The 27,873-nt window shown below is 43.9% G+C and overlaps 1 protein-coding gene across 2 annotated transcripts in view; it reads right to left on the bottom strand.

Annotated features, from left to right (window-relative positions):
- LOC146831505 (adhesion G protein-coupled receptor E1-like) overlaps positions 1 to 27,873 on the bottom strand; it is a 722,905-nt gene that overhangs the window by 337,849 nt on the left and 357,183 nt on the right. The window lies entirely within an intron of this gene.

The following is a 27,873-nucleotide window of genomic DNA, read 5'->3' as shown; positions in this document are numbered from 1 at the left end:
GGTCCAAGAAGGACCCAAAAGTACGAAAAATAAATTAAAATTTTTTTAAAAATCGCGGGATACGCGTACGGTAAGCTTACCGTACGCGCACGGCAAAAAAAAATAAAAAAAAAAATAAAGAAGTAACAATCACATTTATTAAATAAATTAAAGGACCCACAAGAAAGAAAAAAACAAATGTTACTGCGTAAAAAAATGCGAGGCGCGCACGGCATGGACTGCGCAATGTGGGCGCTCGGTGCGCGAAGCGCACCGTGCGCCCACAGCGCGCGCACGGTGCGCTAAGCGCACCGTGCGCGCAGGGTGTGCGCATAGTGAAAAACCAGAAAAAAAAATAAAAAATAAATACATAACTTAGCATTTAAAAAACCGTACAAATTCACTGAAAAAACCATAGGTTTCACACACGTTATAGTTAGGAATTAGCATTTAAAAAACCTTTCAAATTCACTTTAAAAACCATAGGTTTCACACATGTTATAGTTAGCTGTACATTTCACTCGTAAAAAACCAATGAAATTCCACGGTATAGTTAGATCAGGTAACTATAACTTGCGCGACCGCAATCCACAATGTGTAATTTCAGATGTCATCATTGATGTCATGAGTGATGTCACTGACCATGTCATGAGTGATGTACTATGTGATGTCATCAGCAGTTTATTGTGGGCACGCAAGTTATAGTTACCTGATCTAACTATAACGTGGAATTTCATTGGTTTTTTACGAGTGAAATGTACAGCTAACTATAACATGTGTGAAACCTATGGTTTTTTAAGTGAATATATATATATATAGTTCAATGTTTAAGAAAAATGATTAATATTAAAAAGTAAAATAAAGCTTTTTTTTAAAAACAGCAACATGTATTTGAGTCTTTTAAAACATTTTACAAGCCACGAAATTGCAGCTGTACAACCAACTACAAGGGACATCTGAACTGCAGCTGAAGGGCCTAGAGCTCTATCTAGAAGTGCTTTTGGTAAGGTCTCAAGGGGTCATAGATTTAATGACCCTGGAGACTTACTGTTTTCTTACTTAATGTTACTGGGGGGCTGCAGGACTTCCAGCAGCCCCCACAACATTAAACAAAATGCATGTTGGTGCCCCTGCGTCTTCTATGGACACTACCAGACTTGAAAAAACATGTTTAAAAAGCCCTAGCAGGATAGTATAGGGCACTTCTTGCAAGGAGCAGTGACTAATAAATAAGTGGTTCCTGACACTCATTTATTATTCATTGCTTTTCATTTACATTTTAGGTGTGCTGGTGTTCACCTGAGACACCCAGATCTTTATTTTTTTGTTGGGGACTGCAGGGCAGCCCAGGACAAACTGAGTTTCCATTTACCTGCAAGCGTCACCAATCGCCGTGCAGGAGCCGACCACATGGTTTTAATTATTATTTTATTTTTAAATTTTAAATAATATCTGTGACCAGGTGCCCATCCGGGGAACCCCACACCAATATTTTTCTTGGGGGCCGTGAAGGGAGCCCCAGGGCCTCCAAGCCTCCACCGGCTCTCTGCTGCAGAAGGAGCAGGCATCTTGCTTTTAATTTTTTTAGTGGGGCACCCCATTGCCCACCCATGACAACCAACAACATGTCCCATAGTCTGTGCAGCCGTGCCATCTCCTCTGCCTGTACACATCCCGGGTGCAGCAGCAGCCAGCCCGAGAACGTGGGCAGGGGAAAGGTTTGTACTCCCACTAGACAGGAGTAGTTTTCTGGGTGGGAAGACATTACACTTTCCTGCCCATGCTCTTGTTTTCCTGTGAGATGGGGTTCCTGGGACACTGTCCCTGAGCTGGCCCCAGGGGATGGTCTACTGGGCCATTAAATGGCTCTGGTAGGCGCAGTGTGCTCCCCCATTTTTAAAGTTACGGCCCCGGGGGATGGGGTCCCTGGGTCCCGCTAGACAATCACAAAGGGTGGGCCATGTTCCCACCCTTCCCTCAATATAAAAATATAAAATCAGCCCCATGGGATTGGTTCCTGAAGGCCTTCTACTGGCTTGTGGAGAGAGCCGCGCACCCCGCCCCTTATTATAAAACTGGCCCCAAGAGATGGGGTCCCCTGGAACTTGTGGTGGCTTGTAGAAGTAAGCTGCACGCTTCCATCCGCTATTTAAAACATCAGCCAAGGGGATGGGGTCCCTGGAGCTTCGTAGAGGCTCGGGTGGGGATGCCCATCCAGGAGGGGTATTTTTGTAAAGTTCAGGAGCCTACACTTTTTAATTTTTATTTTACCACAGACTCATGTATCTACTGTGAATTTGTGGTAACATTATAAAAATGGATATGTTTTTGGTCCAGGGGAGTCCCCTACCAGGCCTGGGGGCCAGATTATGCCTACCCGGCATGCCATATCTTTTTTAGTGTTTTTTTTACAGGACTGAGTCTTGAGTCCTAAAATGGCTGCTGCTACATTGTTATTGACGTGGTGGCAGCCAATGAGGTCTTGTCTCGAGATCGGTTGATTCTGTAGATCCTCCGCAGATCAGATCCTCAGTGGAGTGAAATATAAAACTTATTTGAGCCTTAATACCTCAAAAATAATCTCAATTACTTATCATCAAATCAAAAAAGCACACTTTGTGTACTAAGATCTACCTTTCTGCCAAATTTAGTGTGATTCCGTTCAGCCGTTTGGGCTGTAGCTGTGCCTAATGGTCCTATAGAAAAATGAATTGGGAAAATGTGTTTGAAATCCATCTTTTTCCGGACCCCCAGCTTGATGGATCACCCCAAAACTTTGCAGTTAGGAGATGAGGTGGACAAACATATTTTTGGAAAGTCCCATGAAGATTCGTTATATGGCACCAAAGTTTTTGGAAAAATAAATATATTTTCCTGTGGAAATGTGGCCCTAACCATAACTACCCAGTGGCGACTGCCACTGGGTAATATTGGTAAAGGCATGCACGGTAAAGGCAAAAATACTTACCTGCGTGGTAAATGTATGTGCGGCAAAGGGTGCAACGGTAAGGCATTATGTACTAAAGGCGTCGTTATAAAGCCTGTTCCTCTTTGCTATTTGTAGTTTTTGCATGTTGCAGATGTTCCACTTACTTTGGCTCCTCAGCAGCAATTAAGAATCTATTGAAAGGTTGACTTGAACTGGCCACTATGTTCTCCCAAACTGACTCCTAGGTAATCCCGACCCCTTAAATTGACTTGCAAGATGAGAGAGAACATTCACTGGAACTGGGGGCAGTCGCTTTCTTTGAAATGGAAGTGGAATGCGGCTTGTGATTTGAACAGACCGAAAACAAACCTAATAAGGTTTAAGAATGGCACACTAATGAAAAGGTGAGTTTAAGCTAGATTATAGAAAGGTCAGGATTGGTAATGCCAGCCCTAAAATCTGTTTGAAGAGAAAATATAGTTTCTCTTAGAAAAGAAGCTTCAGTGTTTGTAGTGGTGATGCTCTGTCACTATTTTTGGGATTTGGTTAATATATACTAATCTGCACTTTATATGTAGAAATATTCAAAATGTGATATTCACATTATAGTTGTCCACAGTTAAAGTGGGTTCACATTAAGTTAGGAATAAAACAGAATGTTCAGGAAAGTATATAGAGGACTTCATTCAAGACCCTCATCCATGCATTCGACCTCAAAGAAGTATGTTTTGCCCCACTAGGGTTGATTCTGTGGGTAGCATCATCATCAGGACTTCTTCACATTAGGCTCCCATTCTCCAAGTGAAGGTTCTCCTTCCAGGAGTTTGACTGTCTGCTTGGAGGTAGTGGTGAAGCGTGAATTGAATTTAAAATTATCTCCAGTCCCAGAAGAAGACCAGTTTTAATTATGACAACAAATATGATAGAATAGGGATAAGGTTAAAAACAAGAAGCATTGCTGTTAGGAAGAAGTGCTTTTCCCATACATCTGGGGTGTGAGGTCTGGTCGACATATTTGAACCGTGAATAGCCCTGGTGGGTCTTTGGCTTTCATCAGGACCAGGTGAAATGGTAGCCCTCAGATTTTAAAGGAACCTATATAAGTGGCTTTCCCTTCCATGTATCTCTGTCCACATAATTGCTCATAGATGGACATCTCGAAAATGTAAGCCCCAATGTGGCCTGAAAAAGATAAAACACAAACGCAGCAAGGAGAGCACAAAACGTCACAGAAGGTAATGCATTTGCACATAAAATAACAATCCCCCCAAAAACTCCTGAGTGGTGTGCTCATCTTTAAACAACCCAGTGTGACTTATGGGCCGGGTTTTATTAAATAGGCTTGAGAACTGGGCAGATGAAACAAAACTTCTGGCTGAAGTTCAGTATGGTTTTAGGAATGGGAGGGGAACCCTTGACCAATGTCTGAACTTGAGCCTAATAGCGGCAAAATATATAATTGCAAAGAAAGGCCATCTTTACATGGCATTTATGGACCGGTCTGCTGCATTCGATTGGGATTCACACAGCAAATTGTGGTCAATTATGGAGACAATGGGTGTAAAGAAATTGATAATAGATTTCATAAGACAACTCTACACTGATGCAACAGCTTCAGTTCATTATGGGATAGAAGTGGAGTGTACTAGATATTTTAAGATACAGAAAGGAGTCGGACAGGGCTGTGTACTGGCCCCTTTCTTATTCACTTGTTATAAGAACAATCTGAATAAAGCCTTGATGGAAAAGATTAATGATGTTCCTAAAGTACAGGAAGCCCCCCTTCCGATTCTATTATATGTGGATGACGCTGTTTTATTGGCTTGCACCCCACTGGCTCTCCAATCACTTATAGAACAATATACGACCTTCATGGCCGATTTAGACCTGAAGGTTAACAAAAAGAAAACCTTCATTTTGACCATAGGAGAAACTCTAAAGAAACCACCTAGTTTCTACCTAGATGGGAATACGATTGAACAAGTTGATCATTTTAGTTATCTTGGCATACTTTTTGATTCCAAATTGAGATGGAAAGAGATGGTTCCAGACAGAATAAACCATCTAGGTAGGAGTACAGCTGGAATTTTCAGATTTTCTAAAAAATTGGGAGTCAAACCCATACAAGAAATGGTTAAAGTTTATCATGAAAAAGCAAAATCGATAGGTACATATGGGGCAGTGATTTGTGGGACAGTAGATATGGGGGGACTACAAAAGATGGCAGATACATTTGTGAAAAGATTACTGTCCGTGCCTGAGGCATGTTCAACCTTCACATCTCATAAAGAATTAGATCTCCCTTTTATTTGTGACACTATCAAAATGGCTCAGCTCTTACTGTGGTTATCAATCTGGAAACGCAAAACACTACTGTTAAACCAAATGATTTTAAAAGATGTGATGAAGTTAGATTATAGATATCATCATCATCATCATCATAATCTTTATTTCGATCACTTGGACCATAAAAGAATGCAGCAAAATACAGTTATAAATTTGTACAACAATAAAAGAAAGATTACATATGGATGAAATTAGAAGACCTTAAAATATTCAATTAAAAACATTCAAGGGATACATGCAGTCATGTTATGCTTGATAAAATGGTTACGGGTAAACCACATTGCTGTAAGGAATTTTGCGACTGCGAATACAGTTGGGGCAGATAGATCTGTTTTTAAGATTCTATATGCAGACAAATAATTCCTAAAGCCTAAATTTTTAAGGAGAGGAATGAGCCAATGTTTCCGAGCTATGTTATAAGCTGGGCAAAAAAATATAATATGTAGGTCATTCTCTCTGAGATAAGCACATGCTGGACAATGAACCATAGGGTGTATTTTTGTCCAGTATTCAGTATGTGCCCTCAAAGGAAGAGTACCGTATCTCCACTGCATATATAACTTCCTTGTTATTAGAGGGGCCACATCAAAGACGGACTCTAGATGGTCAAAATCTTTAACAGCAAGGAAGTGGTTAGATAAGGATCCCTTTTGCATGGTCTCAATAGTAATCTGTAGCTTATACTCAAAGTAGGCCTTTGCTAAAGATTTGCGGGAGATCCTGCAGCATGTATTTTCTGGGTTAGACCACAAGTCTGGTCTTCCCAAGGCTTGAAGAGTGAGCCTGATATATTTTAGCCATGGTATTTGTGAGACCTTGGGTAAACACAAGATCTCTGCGAGTTCGGCCCTATAACTAACTAGCTCAGGCGCACTCCAGATTTTACGCCAAAAAGTCAAAGGTTTCAAGCCCAACTCCTCCTTAATAGGTCTTAGGCCCAAGTCAAATCTTAAGGGGAGGAGTGGTGTGCTGGATGGTAATGCTGTTAGTTGTCTTATGAAACTATTCTCAGTTGTCTGGAGTTTCTGATCAGCAGTGTGCCCCCAAATCTCACCCCCGTAAGTTGCTGCCCTTCTGGCCTGCATTTTGTAGATTTGGAGGGGTGGGCCCAATGGTTTGTAGGTCGACCTAGTTAGCATCCTGCATATGCCACCCGTACTCTGCACCAGTTTCATATTTGCCTTAATTCTGTGCGTCTCCCAGGTCATAGATTGGTTTAGGGTTACCCCCAAGTAATCAAACGTGCTAACCCGCTCCAATCTAACAGACCCTAACATGGGGTTTGGACAGGATGAAGGATGCGGATTGAAAATCATGTATTTGGTTTTAGACGCATTGATTTCCAACCCACGCTCTTCACAGAAATTCATGAACCCATCCAGCACCCGTTGTATGCCCGTGGGTGATTTGGAGAGCAGTAGGGTGTCATCTGTAAACATAATTGCCGGCACCCTACTGCCATTTAACTTGGGGGCATCAATGTTATTTATCCCCGTAAGATAATTAATGACCCCATCCACGAAGAGGCAAAACAGGGTTGGTGCGAGCACACAACCCTGTCTGACTCCCGTTTCTACGGGGAAGCTGTCCGAAAGGACACCCCCTCTGCCGCACCTCACCTTAGCAAAATTGCCCTGATTTAGTCTCCTCAACATGGATAAAATGTCTACAGGGATGCCTAGATCCTTTAAAACAGTCCATAATTTGTCCCTTGAAACTAAATCGAACGCCGCTCGTAGGTCGACGAATACCGCATACAGAGTGCCTCCCTCGATTAACACCGTCTTCCAATATAAGAGATTAAGACGGAAGATCTGATCTAGAGTTGAGACACCTTCTCTAAACCCAGCTTGATACTTGCTCAATATGTCCCGTTCCTCAATCCAGTCTTGAAGGCGGTTTAATATCAGTCTTCCGAAGAGCTTTTGAGGAACGTCGATAAGACTGATTGGTCTATAGTTGGATGGGAGCAGAGGCGATCCCTTTTTAAATATTGGGACAATCTCCGCGCCCAGCCAAGTATTTGGCACCTCCATGCCGCCAAGTATGGAATTGAATAATATGAGTAAATAGGGGGCCCAAACATCAGGTTCTTGTTTAAATAAGTCGCCCGGCAATCCATCTAAGCCGGGTGCCTTGCCTGATGTGAGCCTCGCTATAGCCTCGCGTACCTCAATTAGTGTAAATGGGACCCCTCTCATTTCATCATTATCAGGACTAATGGAATTGGATCGAGCTTCATGGGGTACGCTGTATAGAGACTGGAAATGGTGTTGCCAGACCTTAGCAGAGATGTTGGGTTCAATTGCATTGGACAGGTCTTCAGTTCCCGTATTCACAAAACGCCAAAATGCACGAGAGTCTCTACGTTCCAAGGCGGTTGTGAGATTCTCCCATTTACCCTGCTCCCATTCCTTTTTTGCGTGACTAATCAATGACTTATAGGTCAATCTTTTAGCCCTAATCTCTTCAGTCCCCTTACTCTCCTTAATCGCGATCAAAAGATCGGTTTTTGCCTTGCGGCACGTAGAATTATACCAGGAGGGACAAAAAGCACGTCCGTTTGCCCCCTTTGATGTAAAAAAGAGGATTTGAGACGTTGCTTGAATAAGGTCCTCGTGTAGCAAACCCCGTAATTTGTGTATATCCTGGGTGCTCTCTTTTTCTGTCAATGCGAGGGCCTTTGTAAGTATGGGGATAATCCGGACATAAAGTCCGGGTAGCTTCTCTGGGTTGGAAACTAATCTTTCCCACTTCACCCTTCGTCTATTGTTCGTGAGGGCTAATCCCCTCACGGGTGGTGGCCTCAGTATCCTCCTAGCATCATAATCAGGCAGGTTATATTCCATTTCCAAAGCATTGTGGTCACTATCCGCCCTCGGGATTACCCGAAAGTCCTTGATAAGTGACCACAAGGCCAAGGGAACAAGAATATAATCTAATTTTGATTCTCGACTCCCTCTATTATATGTATTTTTTGAGGGAATGTCAGATTTTATCCTACCATTGCAGGCCCGGAGTCCATATTTTAAAGTTAAAGATGTAATTTGGACAGCCAAAGGTGTCCAGGTTTTTGGGCCCGGTGCCTCCAGTGTGGGTATGGACCAAAGTGCATCCTCTTCTAAAGCTAATCCGTCCAGTGAGCCAAAAAGCGGCTCATAGTGGCAATTTAAATCACCTCCAATTAAGAAGGGGGTTCCATCGGGGATTTCACTTATAACGTCAGCAAGCTCCTCGATGGTACAAGGCTCTTGGGTAATGTTTGTTGGTCTAGAATAGACATTTACCAACATGAGCTTGATTGAATTGGGCCATTCAAGCAAAACAACAAGAATGTCCTCCCTACTAGATGGCAGTAGAGTAGCCCCACATCCCAGGTCAGTAGCCACCCAAATAGCAAGTCCTCCCGAGGGACGTCCCTTACCACCCCATTTCGCATTTATAGAAAATGTGGCGTAACCAGTTTGTGTTAGCTCTTGGCGTGCCCAAGTTTCCTGGAAGAGGCATATGTCTTTACCCTGGATGTATAAATTCCATTCCGGGCAATACAATTTGTTAGATAAACCCGCCACATTCCAGGAAAGTAACTTCAGTGGAGAGGTAATAGCACTTTTTTTTGGTGCATTTGGAAGCAAACCCCTACTTGGTTGCGACCTCAATGATGTATTGGTTAATATATTACTGTCTTGGTGGGCCTCAGCCTTACTTCTAATAATTGGGGAAAGAGCGATCCCAGTGACTAACTCGCCGATGGTGTAATTCTGCTCGAGATTAACTTTCACTCTAGGACTGGGTAAACAAGATTTAATGACCTGTGGACCGTAATGACCGCTTGTTGTAAATTGCAACTACGATGTGATTAAGCATTTACTAAAGACATGAATTCTCCTGCCTTACAAATGTTCCTTTTGTTATGTTGACTGAAGTCTGGACTCCATTTTGTATTGTCATTTCTCCACGTGCGCAACACGAGGAGAGTCCTATCTTTGTGTTAGTTGCTCTTGTAATCTGCCTAGTAACAGTCTATAAATAGTTCCTTTGTCCGTCTGGCGCATGCCCAGACTTGACCACATCTGTTATCAGTTAGTCCTTGCTTGACCATGTTTTCGCGGGCCTAAGGAGTATGTCAGCTCCGCCCACATATCGATCTTGTATTGCAAATGTCCATAAAAGGTAACATTCCTCGTCTCATGTCGTGCCCTCCCACTTATGAGCCCCTCTGTTGTGTATAAAAGGGGACCGTGTGTGCAAGTTCTTTGTGCTACTCTATGCAATACTGAAGGGTATTGTATGGATTGTAGGACCACCCTTAAGGGTTAATAAACGCTGTCTTTGTACTTTGCAGTTTCCGTGCCAACTTCCTTATAGATTCCATTGCAGGAGAGCGAACCCTTGTGTCCTGCGGGCCTAGCTGGGGCCTGTACTCATCACGCTCACCTCCTCGTTTGCCTTCTTACTCAGTCAGTCGACCATATCTAGAGTGCTGTATCTATTATGGATGTGGAGATAGTCATAATGTTGTCTTCTGGTTGGGTAAGGGATCCTACTTTCTCTATTTCCCCATTTACCCCTTCTTCTCTGTACTAATTCCCAACCTTCCTCATCCTGCTCTTGTATTGGGGGTGGATAAAAAAAGGATAATGGTAGGGCTTGGATAGAGGTCCCCTTGTCGCAGTAAGGCCAATTACATATATAAGAAACAGTCAAAGGGTCCCTAAAATTGACCAAAACACAGTCTCCGGCGATAGATTTCCTGGTACCGCCAAGCCATGGAACTCTTCTTACCATTAGGACTTCACTATTTATTCCATCAGGGAGGGGTCTATTTGTGGAAAGCCAATTAATAACCTTATTTTTGAGTGCTTCCACAGGTTCCCGCGAGAATTGATTTAATTCGGGAATACCTGCCAAGATAATTGTATACGGACTTGCCTCTGGTGGTAAGTTGACTATCCTATGTTTGATGTCATTGCCATTGTTCTGGGCCTTAATTTCAATCGCAGACAGATTCTCCTGTGTGTTTGTATTTGCTGCATGATCTGTGGGTAGCTGATTAGAATGTGATGGAGGGAGTTGTATTTGTACAGGGTTAGTCACAGGAGCCCTTTCTTTAACTGGGGGGGCCATTTTAGTCATCTCACCACTAATGCTCAGGCCTGTTCCTAACAACTGACTATTTTTCGTGTGGGCGACTGACTGGTGTAAGATTCCCTTTTCAATATTAATTAGGGAAATTTCCATCTTTATTAATCGCTCCTCCAAAGGTTTGAGCATTGTCCTCAACAAGGTGCGAATGTCAAGGAGAGTGATTTCGTCCTCCCCAGAATTTATATTAATGCTGGGGGATTTCTGCCTTGGTGGGTGTGGGGGTGTTATCCCTTTATGTAGTATCACTGCTTGCCTATGATTTTGTTTGGCGTTTTTCTTTCCCTCATTCATGGAGAAATCCTTAGTAGTTTTTAGCTTTCTTCCACGAGAGCTCTGGACCTTCCTCTTACTTTTTGGGATGGCTCCCTCCCTCTCTCCATGTCTTAGCAACATAGGCTGATGTGCCCCAGTGGTAGTTCCTTTTGAAGCTAGCATAGTACTAACGGGAGCAATTTGGGATGGAGGGGGCTCTGGTCGAGGTAAAGTTATTATACTAAAGTCTACCGGGGCCGAGATATCGCAATCAGTATCGGGTACAATAGACCCAATCAAGCCTAATATGGGAGGCGTATCATCAATTCCCCTGACCCCAACTGCCAACGATGTGCATTCCAGTCGTTGTTCAGGGGAAATTGCATGTGCAAGGGGGCCAATAGATGATCTCCGTACCCAGTCAATTTCTTGAGAAATACGACGTTCTAATGTAGTGATTTCATCAATCAACAGGGAACCAGCCTTTGCATACCTTGAGGCTTCCCCGCAGCCAGCGAGGTGTTGCTTCTTGTTTCTCTCGAAGTCATTATCCGGATAGGCAGGCAAGCTGTCAGGCTGTATGTACGTGAGAGGGGGATTGAGGCCCAAGGGGAGGACGGCCCGAGCCCGATCTCGGCCGTCTCGAACGGCCTCAAACGGCCCGCTCTTTGCCCGGTCTTCGCCCCGGGCTACGTCCCGCGCGCGTCCCGCTGACGCGTGTGGGCGGGGCCTTCCTAATAAAGGAGAGAGCGAGAGGGAGAGGAGCCGGGAAGAGGAGCCAGGTGGGGCAGGTGAGTTATCGCCGGGCAACCTGGTCCTCGCAGTCCCGAGTATGATGAAAGTCCAATTTAAAACAACTTCCCTCTACAGCAGCATAGCGTCCTCTGCAGCCGTGAAGTAATGGCAGAGTAAGAGCCCAGCCGGTTTCAGCAGAATCAAAGCCTACGAACGGCACCCGCGAAGCAGGGGCCGCGAGGCATGAAGTAGCTGGTGGGGGAGGAGCCGGGAAGAGGAGCCAGGTGGGGCAGGTGAGTTATCGCCGGGCAACCTGGTCCTCGCAGTCCAGAGTATGATGAAAGTCCAATTTAAAACAACTTCCCTCTACAGCAGCATAGCGTCCTCTGCAGCCGTGAAGTAATGGCAGAGTAAGAGCCCAGCCGGTTTCAGCAGAATCAAAGCCTACGAGCCGCACCCGCGAAGCAGGGGCCGCGAGGCATGAAGTAGCTGGTGGGGGAGGAGCCGGGAAGAGGAGCCAGGTGGGGCAGGTGAGTTATCGCCGGGCAACCTGGTACTCGCAGTACCGAGTATGATGAAAGTCCAATTTAAAACAACTTCCCTCTACAGCAGCATAGCGTCCTCTGCAGCCGTGAAGTAATGGCAGAGTAAGAGCCCAGCCGGTTTCAGCAGAATCAAAGCCTACGAGCGGCACCATATGTTAAAGAATCTTTTAATCTGCTGGGTCTGGGGATCTGTATACTACACCAACATTGTGCAAAAGCTTCCCTAAAAGTAATGTGAAAGAAATCTTCATGGAGAAATGTAAAAGGGACAGATGGGAGTGTCATAAAGGGAAAAGTACAGTTTTATTATATCAAGCCTTAAAGAGAGCACAACGTGCCTATTTGTCATACCTTTCCTTTGTAGAGAATTCTAGGCATCGTTTTATTTTGACGAGATTTTGTCTGAACTATATACCACTTATGCTGGGTTATCCTCGGAACGTATACTTAATAAGCCATCTTTCCCTCTGCCCCTGTGATGGAAAGTCTAAACAACTATTTTTTGCACACATAATTTTTTTGTCTTCTTTATACCGCTTAACGGAAGAAATGTATTGTGCCATTGGTCCGGAAATTTCATCTGCGATATTATAAGGAGCCATTACTGGTTCTTCAAAATCTAGAAACCTCATTTGTATGTTATGCAATCGCCTCCAATTTTGTGGCAGTTTTAAAAGTGCGTGAAGTCGCAAATATACGATTAACTGAATAAGGGTTGAGTGTGATGACTGCATTAAAAGGACTCCCTATGCTGAAAACATGCGCTGATCATAAAAATATAAATTATGTATCAGATTTTAAATTGAAATAATTTGGCGGCTATGTTTTTAAATGGCAATAGTGGTATATTATGTTTTATATCGTCCTTTTTAATAATGAATCCTCCTTTTAAATAAATGTAGACAATTTTAATTGATCTGATTACTGTTCTAGATTATATTGCAAAAACTTTTAATGTTTCATTTGTATGGAATGAATTTTGTCACATGTACTTTTATGCATTCTATTTTTTTAAATGCAAAATAAAGTTAAAGAAAGAGAAAGAAAGGAAACAACCCAGTGACATGATGCTATAATGTGCCTTTAGCATAGTGCAGATATTACTTCTTAATCCTTGTGTATTAACAAAGAAAATGATGATACGAGGCAAATTTGTCCTCTTAATCCTTGTGTCTTAACAAAGATAGCAATGATACAAGCAATTGTAGCTAACATAATTACACAGTGGAACCACGTTTTTTTAAGAGAAAGAAATAGTGCATTGAAAAACTTTTTGGAAAAGAATAAATATTACCAAAAAGTACCTTATTAAAAGAGAGGATATTGCCTCATGGGGTTGGGGAGGACCTACGGGTCCAGTCACATCTGAGTTGTGAAAAAGGGGATAGGCAAGGTTTCATTACCAAGGAAAAACGAGAGCTGGATTATCAAGGAAGAACTAGGTGCTTATATTAAGGCTGGTGGACTTGGCACTTATTTGGAAATCGGCCATTTACACGAGTGTGCTGGTCTTTTCCATCCGGAATGGGTAATGACTGAGGGCGAAAGAGTGGGGATCTAAATATCTCTCGGAAACTGAGAGTAATCAGGAGGGGATCGAGCTCAGCTGCCTTCAGTGCATAGAAAAGGGGCTTAATGTTTTAAACAAAACTGATAGTGTGTACCGCCTAGGGAACTCATCTGCGAGGCAAGAGGCCTTAAATATTAGGAAAGGCCCTAATGTGCAGAACTAAGCTGATGGTACGTAATCGCAAGGGTCCAAATGAAGGGAAAGGGAACAAGCATTGAAAATGCAATAGGTCTCGCCTTTGATTAGGTTAAAGCCATTCGCTTTGCTATACAATACCATTAGCAAAGCAAATGACAGATAGGGACTCACCTGGGCAAGAGGGGAGTATGAAGTATTGCGAAAACAAAGTGCAAAAACTGAAAACAAATAGGGAAGCGCCCGGTACCTTCTAACAACCGGGGCTTCCCCACGCCCGGCAAAGAAGAACTGAAAACAAACAGGGAAGCACCCGGTACCTTCTAACGACCGGGGCTTCCCTATGCCTGGCAAAGAAGATCAGAGTGCGCCCAGGACAGGAGAGTGCCACCCACTCTCTCTCAAGTAAAACAAAGATGGCGGCGGGCTGTCCACATGCGCGTGCATTTGCACGCACATGTGGACAGCCCCACAGCGTTAGCAGTGCACAGTGCTGCTCCCGCCATGCAAAGGCTTTTTACATGTGCACGCGTACGGAGGGACAAAGATGGCATCGGGCTGTCCACATGCGCGTGCATTTGCAGCTGCATGTGGACAGCCCGACGCCATCTTTGTCCCTCCATACCCGTGCACATGTTGAATTGATTACGAAAAGCCCTCGCAACACAAATACAGAATCAACTGCTAAAAGCCACAGACACAACTCACCAGTGACAGCTGCAAAATTGAGAGTAAGAAATAAGCGCTGAAAACAACCAGGGGTGCAAACTAGAAATATCGGAGCCAGATAGGGACTCACCTGGGCAAGAGGAGAGTCTGAAGTATTGCAAAAACAAAGTGCAAAATTGAAAACAAACAGGGAAGCGCCCGGTACCTTCTACCGACCGGGGCTTCCCTACGCACGGCAAAGAAGAACTGAAAACAAACAGGGAAGCGCCCGGTACCTTCTAACGACCGGGGCTTCCCTACGCCCGGCAAAGAAGAACTGAAAACAAACAGGGAAGCACCCGGTACCTTCTAACGACCGGGGCTTTCCTATGCCCGGCAAAGAAGATCAGAGTGCGTCTAGGACAGGAGAGCATCACCCCCTCTCTCTCAGGTAAAACTAAGATGGCGGCGGGCTGTCCACATGCGCGTGCATTTGCACGCGCATGTGGACAGCCCCACGGCATCAGCAGTGCTGCTCTCGCTATGCGAGGGCTTTTTACATGTGCACGCGTACGGAGGGACAAAGATAGCGTTGGGCTGTCCACATGCGCATGCATTTGCAGGTGCATGTGGACAGCCCGACACCATCTTTGTCCCTCCGTACGTGTGCACATGTTGAATTGATTAAAAAAAGCCCTCGCATGGCGAGGGCAGTGCTGTGTGCTGCTAACGCCAGGAGAGACCTAAAAAATACCACATACCACTTCTTAGTTTTTGAAAGACAATCTCTTCCTTTAACACACATAAAAAGCTCCCAGTCTATAAATGTGCCCTCTCTTTTTTTCTACCCTGGTTTTGACAGGTTGCACAGCTTGTTGGTTTCTTATGTCATAGGTTATACCATGTAGGAATGTCTCAGAGCAGCATTAGGGCAGTCCCTCTTGGCTATTTTTATAAACCAACAAATGTTATATCCATCAGACCTACTGTGCACTTAGTACCCATGTGTAAGTCATATACTATCCCAACACACAATCGTTTTACACCATTAGAGCAGGTTGATTGACTCAAAGGCAATATGCTGCTGGCAGGCTTAGGGTGCACAGTGAGACAATGCACAAATTATAAGGATCAGTTGTCAATGAAGGGGCAGATATCCTTTGAAAGAGCCACATTTGATTCTAGCCATATTTATGTCCTAGGCCCAGTTGTAAGGGACTCAGCTTCCTCTTCACCTACTCACCACAAAACAATTCCCCTTTCCACTGGAGAGTTTAAGGACTTTGCTGCTAATGTCCCGGTGGCTGTGGACCTTCCAGTGCAATTTGGAAATGTGCCAACTATCCCAGCACAGAACGTAGCACCTGCCTCAGATTTTGATTATCTGTGTTGGAATGTGGCCAGCCTATTGAGCGAGCTGATCAATCAATCAAGCGATGCTTGTATAGGGCAGCTTATCACCCGAGAGGGTAACCAGGTGCTGTTCTGCGGGTGTCAGTCAAAAAATCAGGTCTTGAGTCCCCTCCTGAAGTGGGTCAATGAGGGTGAAGTACAGAGGTGGAGGGGAAGGGTTATCCAGGCCTTGGCATACAGATGGGAGTGAAGCGTGCATGGTATGTATGCGAGGGCAAGGTGAGCAGAGCAGAGATTCCTGGGAAGTTGGTGGAAATTCAGGTGTTGGTTCATGTAGGCTGGTCCTTGGTCGTGGGGGGCTTTGTAGGCGTGGGTCAGAAGCTTGAATTGGCATCTTTTCTGGATGGGTAGCAAATGGAGGTCTTTTAGGTGCTTGGTGATGTGGGTTCTCTTGGGGGGCAGGTTGAGGATCAGTCTGGCTGCTGCATTCTGGATCGTCTTGAGTCTTACCATAAGTTTGATGGTGGTGCCTGCTTAGAATGCTTTGCTGTAGTCCAGCCGGCTGGTGATGATGGCCCGCGTCACTGTTTTCCTTCTGCTGATGGGGAGACACTTTTGAGGAACAAGCGAAGTGTGCAGAAGCAGGCTTTTGATCTTCCATTTCCTGGAGGGTTCACTGTCCTGGATGATGCCGAGGTTGCAGGCGTGGTCTTTAGGGGTGGGGTGGGACCAAGTTCTGATAGACACCAGGAGTAAATTTAGATGGAGATGTGTCAGCTGAAGATCGGAACTTCAGTTTTGTCCATGTTGAGCTTCAGGCAGTTGTTCTTCATTCTGGCTGAGATGTTCTTCATACAGTTGTGCAAGTTGGTTTTCGTCAAGATGGGGGTCTGCTGAGAGTAAGAGGATGAGCTGGGTATCGCCGGCGAAGGAAATTATGTTGATGTTGTGAGTTCTGACAATGTCTGCGAGTGGTGTGTTTGGGTTGTGAGGTGACAGGAGGGAGATAGATTCTCTGGGTGCACTGTGTGAGAAAGGATGCCATCCATCTGACTGCGTCATCTGTGATTCCTATCTGGCACCGTTGATTGATGAGTGTGTGGTGGGAAACTGTGTCAAAGGCTGTGGAGAGGTCGAGCAAGATCAGGGTGGCTGATTCTCCTCTGTCGAGTAAGGATCGGATGTCGGCTGTTGCGGTGATAAGGGCTGTCTCAGTGCTGTGATTGGCTCTGAAACCTGATTTGGAAGTGTCCAGTAGGCTGTTTCTCTCCAGATGTTTGGTGAGTTGGAGTTTGATGGCCTTCTCCAGGACTTTGACGGGAAATGGGAGCAGTGTGATGGGACAGGAGTTCTGGAGCTTGATGGGGTCTGCAGAGGGTTTCTTGCGGAGGGGTCTCACCTCTGCGTGTTTCCTGGCATCGGGAAAGGTGGTTGTGGTGATAGAGACTCGTCTCTTCTGAGGTTGAAAAGTCGGTGGGGGCACGGAGTGGATAGAGTTAATTAAAGTAATTGTATTCGGTGTGCTGAGTTGTTGCCATGCAGTGTGAGGTTGGTTGGCAGTGGTGGTTGATGGAATGTTGAGTAGTTCGGTCAGTTGGGGATCAAAGATTCCTTAGATGTTTGCTATCTTGTTGTGGAAGTGGTCGGCGAGGGCATCATAGAGTTCCTGTGAGGAGAGGATTGAGTTTTTGGTGGATGATGGGCAGATGAACTCTCTTATGATAGTGAAGAGTTCCTTAAATTGGTTGGCGCTGGTCTTGATAGGGTGTGGTGTGTCAGGGCCTCCTTTTTCGTGACTTTGAACTGGTGGTGGTAGTTGCTGAGGGCCGACTTGAAAGTGGCTTGGTTGGTGTTGTTCCTGCTGGTGCGCCATCTTCTTTCCAGTTGTTCACATCTGCACTTCGATGTGTTGAGTTCTTGGGTGTACCAGCTGGCTCGTTTGGTGGATCTGTGCATTTTGGCTGGTTTGGTGGGTGCAACTTGCTCGTGCGGTGCTGGTTATCCAGGCAGGTTGGTGGTGATATTGGGCTATGTGACACTGAGGCCTTGATCCATTGGTGCTGCATGACCTTGGTCCAGCTGCGGAAAGGGGTGCTGTGGCGTTTGGGGGTAGTGCAGGGTGTCATGGTGAGGGTGAAATATATGATGAAGTGGTCCGACCCGACGAGTTCCGTCGTGTGGCTGTATCCGATTCTGTTGCTGGATGTGAGATGTGGTCCAACGTGTGTCCTTCTATGTGCATGGGGTCTGTGACCAGCTGCTTGAAACCGATTCTGTCCTTTCTTTCCTGGTGGTTGGTGGAGTTGGTGTCTGTGAGGTCATCCAGATGGAAGTTGAAGTTTCCCAGGAAGATGTACTGATGGGTTCAATGGCGATCAGGGTGATGAATTCAGTGATGGTGTCACTGAGGCCAGTTTGTGGTCCTGGTGATCTGTAGGCGAGGGTGACCTTGATGGTGGTTTTGATGTTGGTGCAGAGCAGGAAGTTCATGTGTTCTATGATAGGCATGGTTTCATCATCAGTGGTGGTGCAGGTGATTGATTCTTTGTGTATGATGGCAATGCCGCCTCCGTGTCTGTTGGTGACGTCGTGGTTTGTCATCTTGTAGCCGATGGGTGTTCCCGTGGCGATGTCAGGGGCCAATGTGGTGGTGAGCCAGGTCTCTGTAAGGTGAACAACCAAAATATAGAATCCAAAATATAGACAGGACAGAATATCGACTCTAAAATATAGATAGGACAGAATATCGAATTATCAAAATATAGATAGGACAGAATATCGAAATTGGGGTATGAAATATCGATTTCCTTAATATCGAATTTAAAAATATAGATTTCCATAATATCGAATTTAAAAATATAGATTTCCATAATATCGAAAAAATGTTAGTGTATGGTAGTATATGTGTTAAAATTATGTATTATTTTTGTAATGTATGTTTAATTTTTTTAAACTAATGAATGTTGTGTAATTTAATTTTTGCGTAATTTAATTCCGTAGTCGGTTGTGGGTTTATAGGGGAATAGGGTGGGAAGTAATTTAATTATGGTAAATTAAATATTAATTGTATTTATATGTTTTGATAATTAATTGATTGATAATTAATTATTAATTGGTAATTCATTTGTATTAATTGGTAATTAATTTATATTAATTGATTAATTGATAATTATGTTAATTGTATTTTTTATTATTAGGAGCGGATTGTGGGTTTATAGGGGAATCGGGTGGGAAGTAATTTAATTGTAATAAAGTAAATATTAATTTATGTGTATTGATAATTAATTGATAATTAATTATTAATTGGTAATTAAATTGTATTGATTTGTAATTAATTTGTATGAATTGCTAATTAATTTTTTATTAATTGCTAATTAATTGTTATTAATTGATTAATTGATAATACTGTTAATTGTATTTTTCATTATTGGGAGTGGGTTTTGGGTTTATAGGGGAATTGGGTAGGAAGTAAATTAATTGTAATAAAGTAAATATTAATTTTTATTTATATGTATTGATAATTAATTGATAATTAATTATTAATTGGTAGTTAATTTTGATTAATTGGTAATTCATTTTTTTCAATGGTAATTAATTTTTATTAATTGGTAATTATTTTTAATTAACTTTTTATTGGTATTGATAATTAATGTAATCTTATTTTAATATTAAATCATTACTTTTCCTACTGTTGCACTCTCAGGAGTGGGAACCGTATTTTTTACCCTCCCGCTATCCAACTCTTTCCCTACTGTTGCACTCACTGAAGTGGGAATAGTAATTTTTACCCTCCCGCTATCCAACTCTTTCCCTACTGTTGCACTCACTGGAGTGAGAATAGTCATTTTTACCTTCCCGCTATCCAATGCTTTCCCTACTGTAGCACTCTCTGGATTGGGAATAGTAACTTTTACCCTCCCGCTATCCAACGCTTTCCCTACTGTTGCACTCACTGGAGTGGGAATAGTAGTTTTTACCCTCCCGCTATCCAACGCTTTCCCTAATGTTGCACTCACTGGAGTGGGAATAGTAATTTTTAGCCTCCCGCTATTCAACGCTTTCCCTACTGTTACACTCTTTGGAGTGGGAATAGTAATTCTTACCCCGACCCTATCCGACATTTTCCCTACTGTTGCACTCACTGGAGTGGGGATAGTAATTTTTACCCTCCCGCTATCCAACTCTTTCCCTACTGTTGCACTCACTGGAGTGAGAATAGTAATTTTTACCTTCCCGCTATCCAATGCTTTCCCTACTGTTGCACTCTCTGGAGTGGGAATAGTAATTTTTACCCTTGCGCTATCCAACGCTTTCCCTACTGTTGCACTCACTGGAGTGGGAATAGTAATTTTTACCCTCCCGCTATCCAACGCTTTCCCTACTGTTGCACTCACTGGAGTGGGAATAGTAATTTTTACCCTCCCGCTATCCAACGCTTTCCCTACTGTTACACTCTTTGGAGTGGGAATAGTAATTTTTACCCCTACACTATCCAACGTTTTCCCTACTGTTGCACTCACTGGAGTGGGAATAGTCATTTTTACCCTTACGCTATCCAACACTTTCCCTACTGTTGCACTCACTGGAGTGGGAATAGTAATTTTTCCTTTCCCGCTATCCAACGCTTTCCCTACTGTTGCACTCTCTGGAGTGGGAATAGTAATTTTTACCACCCCGCTATCCAACGCTTTCCCTACTGTTGCACTCTTTGGAGTGGGAATAGTCATTTTTACCCCTACGCTATCCAACGTTTTCCCTACTGTTGCATTTACTGGAGTGGGAATAGTAATGTTTACCCCTACGCTATCCAACGCTTTCCCTACTGTTGCACTCATTGGAGTGGGAATAGTAATTTTTCCCTTCCCGCTATCCAACGCTTTCCTTACTGTTACACTCTTTGGAGTGGGAATAATAATTTTTACACCTACACTATCCAACGTTTTCCCTACTGTTGGAGTCACTGGAGTGGGAATAGTATTTTTTCTCTTCCCGCTAACCAACGCTTTCCCTACTGTTGCAATCTCTGGAGTGGGAATAGTAATTTTTACTTTCCCGCTATCCAACGCTTTCCCTACTTTTGCACTCTTTGGAGTGGGAATAGTCATGTTTACCCCTACGCTTTTCAAAGCTTTCCCTACTGTTGCACTCACTGGAATGGGAATAGTAATTTTCCCCTTCCTGCTATCCAACGCTTTCCCTACTGTTGCAGTCTCTGGAGTGGGAATAGTAATTTTTACCTTCCCGCTATCCAACGCTTTCCCTACTGTTGCACTCTTTGGAGTGGGAATAGTAATTTTTACCCCTACGCTATCCAACGTTTTCCCTACTGTTGTTCTCATTGGAGTGGGAATAGTAATTTTTACGCTCTCACTATCCAACAAAATCTCTACTTTTTTTACACTACTTTCATTATTTTTACATTTTAAGCTTTTTTATATTATATTAGGTATGTTTTATTTAATTGTTTTTAATATTTAATTACTTTTATATTATTTTTAACACATTTAAAAAATTCGATATTTTAGCTAACTATATTTTAACATGCTATATTTTGGAATCGATATGTTAGTACTTACCTGTTTGTAGATAGGGTGTCTATATTCTGTCCTTCTATATTTTGGAGTCGATATTTTGGGCATTCTATATTATGTCCCGCGATATTTAGTCACTGAACGCTCTGTAATGAAGGTCACATCGGGGGCAAGGATGGAGATTGTGTTCCAGACTTCAGAGGTGTGCTTGCTCAGGATCTGGTTCAGGTGGCAGCTGAGTTGTTCCAGGGTGAACTCAGCTGATGGGGCTGTTGTGGCCCTGGTTACTGCGATGTCGGTTGGTCTTGGGGTTGAGGTGAACCGGAAGCGGATGCATGTGAAAGGTCCTGCTGTGGAGCATGTCTATGGGAGGCAGCAGTTGTTGTGATGTAGAATGGAACAAATTGATAAAGAAATATATTGTGTGCTTGCAGGTGACCTGGGCTTGTAACACAGTGTATATTGATGGGTTTACCTCTGTCTCAATCCCAGCTGTTTATTCTAGGCTTGGCCACCATAGGGGTGGGCTGATAACTCTGATCTCTATTTCAATAGATAGCAGGATTTTTAAAACGTATCTTGACTCACCACATTTTCACATCATATGTTTAACACTTGCTACTAAGCAAACAGTTATCATTATTAACTTATATCATAATAACTTGAATTCTCGAAATACAGATATTGTAGACTCACTTGATTGGACTCTCAGAAAGGCACTGGGAGAGTGAAAGGGGGATTATGTTGCAATCTGGGGTGGAATTTAATAGCAGGCTTTGCTCAATTTCAAGAAATTCTATTTGTTGCATAATGGAATGTGACTACGTGGATTACTTGCACTTTGAACATAATTCAAGTGGGAACATTTTAAATACAATCGTGAGCAAGCACTTTCTTGTGCTTGCATTAGATTTTATAATAACCCCAGCCCAGAATCAAATCACTTTCACCAGAAATGGCTCTGGCAGCATGACTGATTATATTGCCGTCTTAGAGAGGTGCAGTAACAAGGCTGCCCACTTTTCTATTCTTCAGATTTGTATTATTGAACACAACCCTTTGGCACTATCTTTGCCCATGGGTTTCGCACAGCCTCAGCATGTTCAACCCTTCCCAAGAATACAAATCAGCAACATTAATGGCATTTTGTGTAAATAGGCTAAAGTAGATTCTAGACACTTGCTAGTTGAGCTTGTGGTTAGATATAGGGAGCAGCTGATAATGTGTTTGGAGCTCAGTGGAGCCATCTTGCCTATTAATAGCATACAATGTGATATGCAAAACTGTGACTCGACTCTTAACTATCTCACACTCCCGCAGGGAGGCCAGAATCCAGAGATGGGTTGATGGGGCTTGGTCTCACGCACATAGATGTCTTATATATGCTCTCAATAAGTCACCTAGGGATATGGAGGGAGAGAGGCTATGTAGATTGAACTGCAAACAGGTGATAAAGATGAAGAAGACAGCTATAAGGCAGTAACTATGCAAGGCTAGCAGAATGAATGATACCTGCCTCTTTTGGAAAACAACAAATGCAAATTGTTTAGGGACAACCACAATACCATCATAGATACGACTATCCCCCATATACATGGGGTGAGCATTTTTTAAAGGAGTATGATAGGAGCATTGAATCAGATGGCCATTGCAGCACAACACTGGATGACTGCATACGGGGCAGCAGAGCCTTTTCAGCTATTATTTTGGTGGAGGTAAAATCTGCGCTTGAACGGAATCCAAGCAGTAAGGCCCCAGGTCCCGACGGGGTATCACTCGAGTTATTTAAAGATAACATAGAATTATTGGCTCCCTTAATTGTTGATATACTAAGGATCGCAGTCACCATCGATCCCCTAAGTCATGGTCGAATTCCATTATTGTCTCCATTTACAAGAAGGGTGACAGAGCCAACCCTGTTTGTTATCGACCCATTTCTTTAATTGATTTGCCAGCGAAAGTACTGTGCAGAATTTTACTTGATTGTTTAGAGGTCTGGGTTTCGGAAAAGGGAATTTCTCCACCATTAAGTATGTGTTCAGAAAGGATTTAGGGACTGTAGATCAATGCCTGAACCTTCATCTAATTATCAAGTATACTAAGGTGAAGAGCGGTTGCTTATACTTAGCTTTTATGGACCTCAGTTCCACGTTTGACTGCATCAACTGAGGGAAGTTATGGGGAAAAATGCTTGAAATGGGAATGGACGCCCCTATTGTACATTTCTTGGGCCAACTCCACGTGGAAAGTACTGGGTGCATCAGGTATGGGCTTAATGGTGAATGCACAGCCTTGACTGAGATCAAGTGTGGTGTCATGCAAGGGTGTGTTGTTGCCCTTTTCCTTTTTTGCCTATGAATTAATGACCTTGATTCATTCTTAACGCAAAGAGAGGCGGATGCTCCCAGGGTGGGAGCAAGGAGTCTCCCTGCATTGCTACATGCAGATGACTGCATTATACTGTCAAAAACTGGAATAGATCTTCAGAGATTATTGGATAGATTTGTCTTGTTCATGAGTAACCTAGTTTTGGCAACTAATACAGCCAAGACACACACCATGATTTTCAGGCGTGTATCCGGAAAATTGAAATCTCATTATATTAACAGGACCAAGCTTCTTTGTGTTCAAACTTTTATGCATCTGGTGGTACCTTTTGATAGCAGGTGTAATTTGGCGCTTTTAATTAAAGTAAGTTAGCGGCAACTTGTAAACATAGCGATAGAAAAAAAACACTGTAACGTTAAAAAAATTGTTGCTACAGCGGCATTAAGTTCTTGTAAATATGCCCCTAAGTGTCTTGGAAGTAGTCCATTAGGGGACTTATGTTTGTGTTTGTTTTGTTGGTACAATGGATGTTCTATGTTTAAGTTGTAGTGGTTAGCTACCGCTGTTAAAGAGACATAGGCTAGTGCAAATCCTTTTTTATTTAAAGGCAAATTGACTGGTGCATATTCTTCACGTAGTGCAGCTTGGTGGAGATGTCTTAAAACTTTGATTATACGGCAATTACTGGGCTCAACGCGCAGTCCAACCTGCAGATCAACCCCGATTTTGAAACGTTCAAACTTCACTAGGCCAGAAAATAAGATGATGAATCCATTGATGGGCTCTACATGAGGCTGCATGAAATGGCAAACATAAGCACATATGATGATCCACAGAAAGATGTCTATGCCTAAATCGTACATTGCTATAAATCCAGTGTGCTGCTCTACCTCATCCTGAGGTAGCTGTGCATGAAACTGGAGGACATGTTGCTGCTTTCACAATCACATGAGCTGTCACACAGCAGAGTGGATGGAAGAGGCTCTGGCGAAGGTCAGCCTGTCAAACCCTCCTGACAGTAAGTTTGGGTGAAAACCGAGTCAGTTGACCAAGTACGCAGGACAAGGCCCTGGGGAGAGGATGTAGCCTTACGGTTAGAGCGGTCAAACTCAAAGCTGGGGAACCGGGTTCGAGTCTCGTCAACGATGCTCAACATCCTGTGATTCTGGGCAAATCACGTAGGGGCATATTATCAAGGACGGCGATAAAGTTATCGCCGCTTTAGCGGCAGGAAACTGGCGATAATCGGCTTGATAATACGCCGCAGAGAATTCCAATAGAAGCCCATGTTCACACCAGAACATGGACTTCTATTGGAATACTCTGCACATATTATCAAGCCCATAAAATTATCGCCGCTTTAGCGTCAGGAAACTGCCGCTAAAAGCGGCGATAATTTTAACACCATCCTTGATAATATGCCCCATAATCTCCCCATGCCTAACAAAAAAAAATGAATGTGTTTTTCTGTAACGAAACTGGTGCTCTTGTAAAGCGCTCTGATACCCGATGTCTCGGGTTTAGTTCGCGCTACATAAAACTCAATACATTTTTTTTTTTTAAAAGGCCTGTGACCCCCGATGATCATGCCAGCCCTACAGAACACAACATGCAACTACTGTGGGTGGGCTCTGCACTCACAGTCCCAATGCCCGGAGAAAGGTAAGTCCTGTTCGAGATGTGGCAAGACTAACCACTTTGCACAGGTGTGCCAAGGGGAGGCTGAGGCGGATTGATCAGAGATAGAGGAATGACTCATGCCCTTTTTTATGCACTCGATGTGGGAGGAAAGTGGGGAAATCACCACCGAATGCGAGACTATGGGGCATATTATCAAAGAAACGTGATAAATATCGCATTTCCCGCTTTGCGTGATTCTATTTAACGCCGCGTATCGCCGGATTTAATCACCGATATATCACATTATTATCAATGCATATCTCCACGGCAATTAAATCCAGCGATAGCGGCTTGAAACAGAATTGCGCAAAGCGGAAAATGCGATATTTATCGCGTTTCCTTGATAATATGCCCCGTTGCCTCAGCCGAACAATCCACCTGCCATTAAAAGTATGGCTAGGTCAGTTTCTGACCAGGCGTTACAAACCTGCGATAACCGCGGTTAGCGCAGTTTATTTCATTGCATCGTGGGTTTGCATGAGGCTTGATAATCTTGTGCTGCAGTGTCAGTGCGGATTTCCATTGAGCAATGGAAAGGAACGCCTACTTTGCATGTCATTAGCGATATTCATCGCTGACATACAAAGTGGCGTTTAAAGGGCTGCTTAAACAAGGAAACACGCGTTAGCGTGCCCTTGTTGATACTGCAATAGAATTATCGCCGCTTTTTGGCCGAAAACGGCTGCTGAAGCGGCGATAATTCTCTTGATAATATGCCCCTGAATTCCGCAATGCAGAGTAAGAAGAAGATGAAGAAGTCTTTCTCATATTCTACACATATCCTGCACAGCAAAAGGGCAAGCATCCAAGAGACCACAGCCCATTACAGCATTGAGATCCATGGCTAACCATTCTCAAGGCTGGCAGACCCGGGGTGTCAGTGGGCGTAATGGACCTGGACCAGGACCACTGGCTCGAAATGAGGTCCCCACAAGTCAGAAGGAAGTTGAGGATCTTCGTATATGGAAAAGCAGCCCACTCCTACTAGCTTGAATATTCAAAGGTCACATCTGCTACCAAGTGCAACCGAAAAACACAAAGGGGCAGATTTACAATAACTGGCGCATCCCTGTATATGAGCAGGGATGCGCCAGTTATTGTGCGTCACGCTTCCGCCACCATGGATGCGCCCCATTTAAAATGCGGCGCACCATGGGGCAAAAATTGACAGATGCGTGACGCATCTGCTGCCGTAAAGGCAGCACATTGCTGAAGTTGCGTCGCAAGCGCGACGCAGCTCCAGCAAGGCTCGGGGGTGCCCTATCTTTAAAATGCTGCGTCAATCCTTACACCTGCTTCAAGCAGGCGCAGGGTTTTGACGCAGCATGGCCTTAAAAGTGGCTGAGTGAAATCTTGTAGATTTCACTCAGCCACTTTTAGGAGGCGTTCCTGCGCCGGAACGCCCCACCCTGTGCCGGAACGCCTACATGTGGCGCAGGGCTTTACAACGTGACGCATCTCCCAGATGAGTCACGTTGTAAGTACCCCGCACCATAGCGCTGGCTTTGCGCCGCCGCTGCGTCACAAAAGTGACACAACGGCGGCGTAAAGGAGGCGCAAGGGGCTTGTAAATCTGCCCCTTGGAGTTGGTGCCATTTGCCAGCCACGTACACACCCATCAAGTGGAACCGCTGTTACAGAAATTTGGGCATGTATTCAAAGAACTGGAGTGTCTCTAAGACTATTGCGCCAAACTGCACATAGACAATACTGTCAAACCTGTATCACTGAGGCACTGGGGTGTCCTCTTCCATCTGAGAGCACAAGTGGAAGACGAGCTAGCCAGACTGGAAATCCTAGGAGTAATAAAGAAGGTGTCTGTTCCAACCCCTTAGGTTTCTCGAATGGTAATTACCCAAAATCCTGTCCGGGGTAACCGTTAGCTAGGATGTGCTAATCGAACTTCAAATCCAGACAGGAACACTAGCAGCACATCTGAGCAGGTCTACAAAGGGTTTTAGATCGAGGCCTGACACCGAACAAAAGCAAGCGCTCCTTCTTTGAGCAAAGGGTCAAATGTTTTGGCTACCTGTCCTTGTCAGAGGGGATCTACATGGATCCACAAAAGTCAGATGACATTGGGAACGCCCGGCTTTAAGTTCTTCCATGGAAGTGAGAACATTTCTAGTGATGGGGAACTATTGTGGGCAGTTCATCCCCAATCTTGCTACACTCAATGATGTGCTCAGATCATTGACACAAGTGTACAGTAAATGGGAGAGGGACAAAGTTCAACAAATAGCCTTTTATTGAATCAAGGATACTGTGCTCAATGATCTGAACATGACATACATCAACCCCAGACGCCATCCCTGTTGGGCTAGGAGCTGTCCTGGTGTAGCAACAGAGCTAAGAAAGGTGGGCACTGGCCACATGTGCCAGTTGTGCGCTATCTGAGGTAGAGACACAGTTCAGCCAAACCAGAAGCCCAGACTATTAGGTGGGGATGCACACACTTCCATTTCTACTTAGTCGGAAGATGATTTAAAGTAGTGGCAGCCCTTTAGCCATTAGTGAACCTAATCCAACACTCTTATCAACACCCTCCACCATGCATCGAAAAGAGGGTCATTTAGCTGCAGCAGTACTAATTTGACATCAGCTATTGACCTTGGGTGGAGAATCCAGCTAAATTCTACTCCAGGGACCCACTTCACAAGGCAAAGGAAGCTGAGCACCAGACTGCAGTCACAG

Source organism: Triturus cristatus, chromosome 5_1 (assembly GCF_964204655.1).
Source record: "Triturus cristatus chromosome 5_1, aTriCri1.1, whole genome shotgun sequence".
Taxonomy (NCBI): Eukaryota; Metazoa; Chordata; class Amphibia; order Caudata; family Salamandridae; genus Triturus; species Triturus cristatus.
The sequence above is the reverse complement of the archived record's forward strand: the minus strand, read 5'-3'. Positions and strand labels throughout refer to the sequence as shown.